Below are 6,000 nucleotides of genomic sequence, written 5' to 3' on the forward strand. Positions count from 1 at the left end.
TGGAAGGGATGGCTCCTATCAAAAGGGAGTTACTGTTGATGGTTGGTGAACTTGACATGGACACCAGTTTTTAAGGAGCCATCAGAGAAGTGATGATAAACATACAGTACGTTTCTACACTGAGGTGAGGAGGGTTATGTGAAAAAGATAGGAGAGAAGGTATGGGGGAGTGGGGATAAACTGCCTTGGCCCTAAGTCTGAATCATAAAGATAAAATGGTACATGTAAAATAAGAGGTAAGTAATGATGAACATGAGAACTGTGACATTGAGTTTTATATTATTTTATTCTGCATTTCCTTACACAGACCTGATGCTGAAGTGATTATTACAGTATGACTGCCACAGCAAACAGGGCTTCTCATGGATATTGTAGATCCAATAAAATAGTTATAATAGAGGGAAACATTCCACGTGGGAAAAATATATCTAAAAACAAAGATGATGTGACTTACCAAATGAAAGTGCTGGCAGGTCGATAGACACACAAACATACACACAAAATTCAAGCTTTCGCAACAAACAGTTGCTTCATCAGGAAAGAGGGAAGGAGAGGGAAAGACAAAAGGATGTGGGTTTTAAGGGAGAGGGTAAGGAGTCATTCCAATCTCGGGAGCGGAAAGACTTACCTTAGGGGGAAAAAAGGCCAGGTATACACTCGCGAGCGCGCGCGCACACCCACACACACACACACACACACACACACACACACACATCCATTTGCACAGACAGTCTGCTCATGTCTGTGTATGTGCGGATGGATATGTGTGTGTGTGTGTGTGTGCGTGTGTGTGTGTGTGTGTGTGTGTGAAGCAACCGTTTGTTGCGAAAGCTTGAATTTTGTGTGTATGTTTGTATTTGTTTGTGTGTCTATCGACCTGCCACCACTTTCGCTTGGTAAGTCACATCATCTTTGTTTTTAGATACAATAAAATAGTTATTTATATATGTCTTTGCTGGTAATTTATTAGAAATGTTGGTGTTCTGACTCCGTCGTTGATACTGGGAACAGTGGAAAAAAGGTGTTGTGGAACGATGATTTGCAGTAAGTGATGATGTGACACTCTGAAGCATACGTGTAGTTCTAATGGATGCCTGAATGTGTTGTGGTTACAATGAATTCAGCTAAGGACATATGACAGAATTTTTTTATGAACATTTACCTGTGTGTGAACACTGCTTCATGAAGGAACATCACCGGAGGTTAACCTGATTCCAGTGCAAGACTCTCTTTGAGATCATTTGGTCTGAGGACTGCACTATGTTCGAATACTGTACTGTGAATGTTTGTGTCGTCACTAAAAATGGTTCTGCAGAGTATTAGGATTATGTGTGTCTTAGTGTAACCATCTCCCATAACCTGTGAAACTACATTGGTGACTCCCAATGATTGCCATCATACAGAAGTTCATTTCTGACAATTGCACAGTGACAATGCTGCCGACGTGCTCACATTGTGCTGTGCAGCTTTCACTGCAGACACCATAATTCATCCATGATGCCAGTCACTATGGATAACACTGTGATTGCAGGCCGTGTAACACTCTCTTTGACAGTTTTACATGAGTATGCGACAACACTGAACAGTGGAATCAGCAAACAATGGTTTGTGATTTTACTTGGAACTCCACTCCTTTTGGCAACCAGTTCACACCCAAGTCAAGATGACCCAAGCAGTTGGGCACACCACACCTAAAAACAATTGCCCCACAATTCATGTAGCTGGCTACATCACCTATCACCATCTACCGTGTGCCGCATCATGCTGCTGTCAGACAATATGTACCCCATTGTAATTCCCATCGTGGCAACCCATCAACTACAGGTCCTATCTCGAACTACTGCCTTTCACACTGGACCAACCAACATTGTGTTTCACCATCATGGAAAATATCATCACTTTTAATTATGTGGTCAATGACACCACCAAGTTCATTACATTCCTAAACCACTTAGTAGAAAAGTCAGACATAATATTTGTGCCACCAACAGACAAGCAAAAACTGCTCTACCTCATCACCTCAATTGCTCCCCATGGGATCACATTAACCACATCATTTATGACAAAATACTTAGTGATAAAACACCATCACTGTTATGGTGCCATCTTCGACACAGATTGACATTCATCGCATGCCCGATCACACCCTACGGCCTCAGTGGATTGTGAAATTTCCTCTGCAAGTACAAATGGCTATGCTTGCCCATGAGCATGAACCCCTGGATGACATCTTAACTAGTGGATCGAAATCATTTGATCATGCAACGTAAAGAGTGCATCAGTAATGTAGACAACAATGGTGACAGGCATGACCGCAGTTTCTACAGCTGCAAACACAGTGGCCAGCCAACCCTGAGCTGTGCCCACTCTACCTGATTATCACTGTGTTCGACACCACTGCATTCAGCCAGAGCAATAACTTCTGCAGAACATCAACAAACTCTCACCTTCCTGCCATTTGTGCTGTGCCTGTGCATGCACAGAACCACACCTACCGAGTCGTGCCCATGCAGCCATGACATGCCACTGGCCTCACGGTGCCCAAGCCTGCCCAGAACACTGCCAGTTGTGTTATGCCCAAGCAGCTGCCACATGCAGCCAACCATACCACACCTGAGTAGAACTGCTCCTCCTGGTATCCTGCAACTGCAGACAACCATGCAGTTTCCCAAACTAAACGCCTGGTTTGCTGGAGGTACACTGGAACATGCTGGATATTTAAGTCTCCTCGACACCCACAGAGACAGTGATGGATCACACTTGTCATGCCTATTCCATAACAATATACTTTTTGTGTGTGACAACTTTACACTCTTGACACAGATTCCAAGGTTGGCACAATGCTGCCATCTTTCCATCACCTGTCTACATACCTATTCATCTCCTGATGGCAAAATCCATTTTTATAGCTCACAGGTTCACGCACACAACCATGCCACCATCAAACAATTCACCTGGACATTCCTCATCACCTGTTATTGGCACCGATTTCTGTGACACTTCAGCTTGATTCCAGACCTCTCGAGCAACAGGCACGTCCACAAACTCTGTCTACAGTATCTCTGACATAGCCCCTTCAACGGCTCAATGAAACAGCAGAATCCTCCCTACATTCCAACCCCATCCACCCAAGGACACTCTCAACAATCATCAGACACTTCAGGAGTGCATAAGTATGATCAGGCAGTTGCAGAATGTTCACCAACTTTATTCTGATGCACATGAAGTAGAATCTTCAAATATGTCATGACAATGATGCCATCAGGGACAAGATTAAAGACATCTAACACAAATTCTTCATGGCATAGCAGCACCTCAACCATCTTCACTGACTGCCTCCACATGTCGCCTCCTCATGGATTCCTCACACACAAAACTCTGACGCGATCCCTCTGTCGCCTCCTGTGAGGACGCCCACAATCTTTTTTCCAGCAGTCATTTCAAAGATTAGTATGGTACAGCTTGCTTGCGCATTTCTTGCCAAATTGTCATGTGATCCTCCAGCGGTATGTGTAAGACACTGTGCTGTTATCAGCAGAACAATGCCTAATATCACCACACACACCTGCTCCAACAGAAATCACTGTCCTTTTTGAGCTGAGACAAATCAAAAACTCAGTGCCATTGGATTTTACATCCAAATAACAACAACACTCTAGGTAATACCTCAGAAAAACATTCAATCCTCTTGTTTGATTCAGAGCGATGACAAAGATCAATTTGTAGATTTAGGTGGCACCAAAAATACCTGTATTCTAGCAATATTGTGGGAAAGAATGGCGTTAATTAGATTATTTTCAGATGATTCATTTATGGTCCTAATATTTTCTCAGCTGTGTTTATCTGCTTACTCACTACCTTATACAGGGTGTAAAAAATAGTGTGTACAGAATTTTACAGTGTTTAGAGGAAGTAAAAAGAAAAATTTGTTTTATGAGACAAAAATGTCATATCTGCACCATTTCCGCTAGGGATCTGTGCTTGTTTTGAAGCTAATGATTAGATTAGATTAGATTAGTACTTGTTCCATAGATCATGAATATGACACTTCGTAATGATGTGGAACGTGTCAGGTTAATAAAGGTGTCTATACAAGATATTACATTACACAAAATATTACATGACACTTAATTATTTTTTTAATGATTATGTTTGGGGACAGTGCTCAAATTGCTGAGTGGTTAATATTGCTGAAGAAATGTTGCTGAAAATGTAGCCCATTTAAATTAATGCAGACATGGCATCTGCATGATAATGATTTTCTATCATTCCAAAAACAACCAGGAATAACGGCTGCAGTATCAGCCAAATAGCCAACCAACTCTTCTGGAGTTCTATCGGCGCCTTGTACACCAAATACTTCATCTCCCCCTACAAAAAGAAGTCGGTAGAAGGTCAGCAGCATCTCCAAAAAATATTCATCACACAACAGTTTGAATACTGCCTCTGAACACCACTGCTGCCAAAACTTTCATGGACACCTTGCAGGGAAACGGCACACAAGTGACATTTTGGTCACACAAAGAAAAAGTTTCTTTTTATCTGCTCTAAACGCTCTAAAATTTTGTGTAAGACAACCACATCTGAGAATTTGGTTAACTGTGGCTGCATCCAGATTTGGTAAACTCAGGATACAAGATGAGTAATTATGGTAGCATCCTCTCTTATTGTAAGCTCAGAACATACTCCAGTAACCGAACTCTTCTCCGAGTGCATATCAAACTCTTCTTCGAGCCACTGACATGTAAATCAGTGTTCTTCTCAAATTGTGATGGATTATTAATTTCATTAGCAAAACTATGTATTGTGATTGCGCAGTTAAAATGCCTAATTCGTTGAAGAGGTACCTACATGACATTCATGGGTAAACACCACATTTTATTCTCACTGCTAAGTGATGAGTCATGCTAGTAAATTATTCTGTATGGCATTATTGAGCAGAAATATGCAAAATATGTCAGGAGGTACATAAGTTTGTTTCCATGATTAGCAGTTATATGAATAGCAAAAGTAACTGAATTTTATTGTTTGAGATACTCTTCCAGTTCAAGTTTTCATCAGTATGTACACCAAAAAATTTAGAGCATTCTACCCAACTTAACTGACCTCTGCTCATGTGCTACATCTATTGTTGGTATGACTCTATGTACAGAACTGAATGTGGTGTGTTTTTAAAAAAAAAATTTAGTGAGAGTCCATTTTCAGAAAACCACTTCATAATTCTTTGCAAATATCACTTACAAACTCCTTCAGTTGCTTTCTCTCTGGTGCAGTTTATTATAACATGTATCAACTGGAAAAATTATCAATTTTGCTTGTTGAATATTAAGTGGAAGATCATTCACACATATAATGAATAGGAGTGTACCCAAAATTGAACTTTGTGGGGCGCCCTTTGTGATTTTTACCCCCATCACTAAAATTTTCTACATTTCCAACACTGTCTGAATTATTCAGCACAACCTTTTGCATCCTGTTTGCCAAGTATGATTCAAACCAGCTATATATAAAGCCTTCAAATCCGTAAAGCTTGAGTTTTTCTAAGAGGTTATCATGATCTGCAAAAACAGAGGCATTTAATAGATCACAAAAAATACCAACTGAAGATATATTATTGTTTGAGACTTTTTGTATTTGATGAGTGAATGTATAAATAGCATCCTGAGTTGAGCAATCTTTCTGGAATCCAGCCACTGATATGTTCAATAAATTATTTCCACTTCAGTGTGCAACTACTGTGGAGTACATTACTCTTTCACATATTTTGAAAAAAGGTGTCAGTAAGGAAATTGGACAATAATTAAGTCTGTTTTGTCACTTTTTATTATGAAGAGGATTAGTAATTGCATATTGTAACCAGTCTGGAAACATTCCCTGTACCAGTGATGCTTTGCTTATATCACTAAGGACATGACTTGTTAAGTTGGAACAACTTTTCAGAATTCTGTCTGAAATACTGTCAACCTCACAAGATCTTTTGTTTTTCAGATTATATTAATT

The sequence above is a fragment of the Schistocerca americana genome, chromosome 4 (assembly GCF_021461395.2).
Source record: "Schistocerca americana isolate TAMUIC-IGC-003095 chromosome 4, iqSchAmer2.1, whole genome shotgun sequence".
NCBI classification, from domain to species: domain Eukaryota; kingdom Metazoa; phylum Arthropoda; class Insecta; order Orthoptera; family Acrididae; genus Schistocerca; species Schistocerca americana.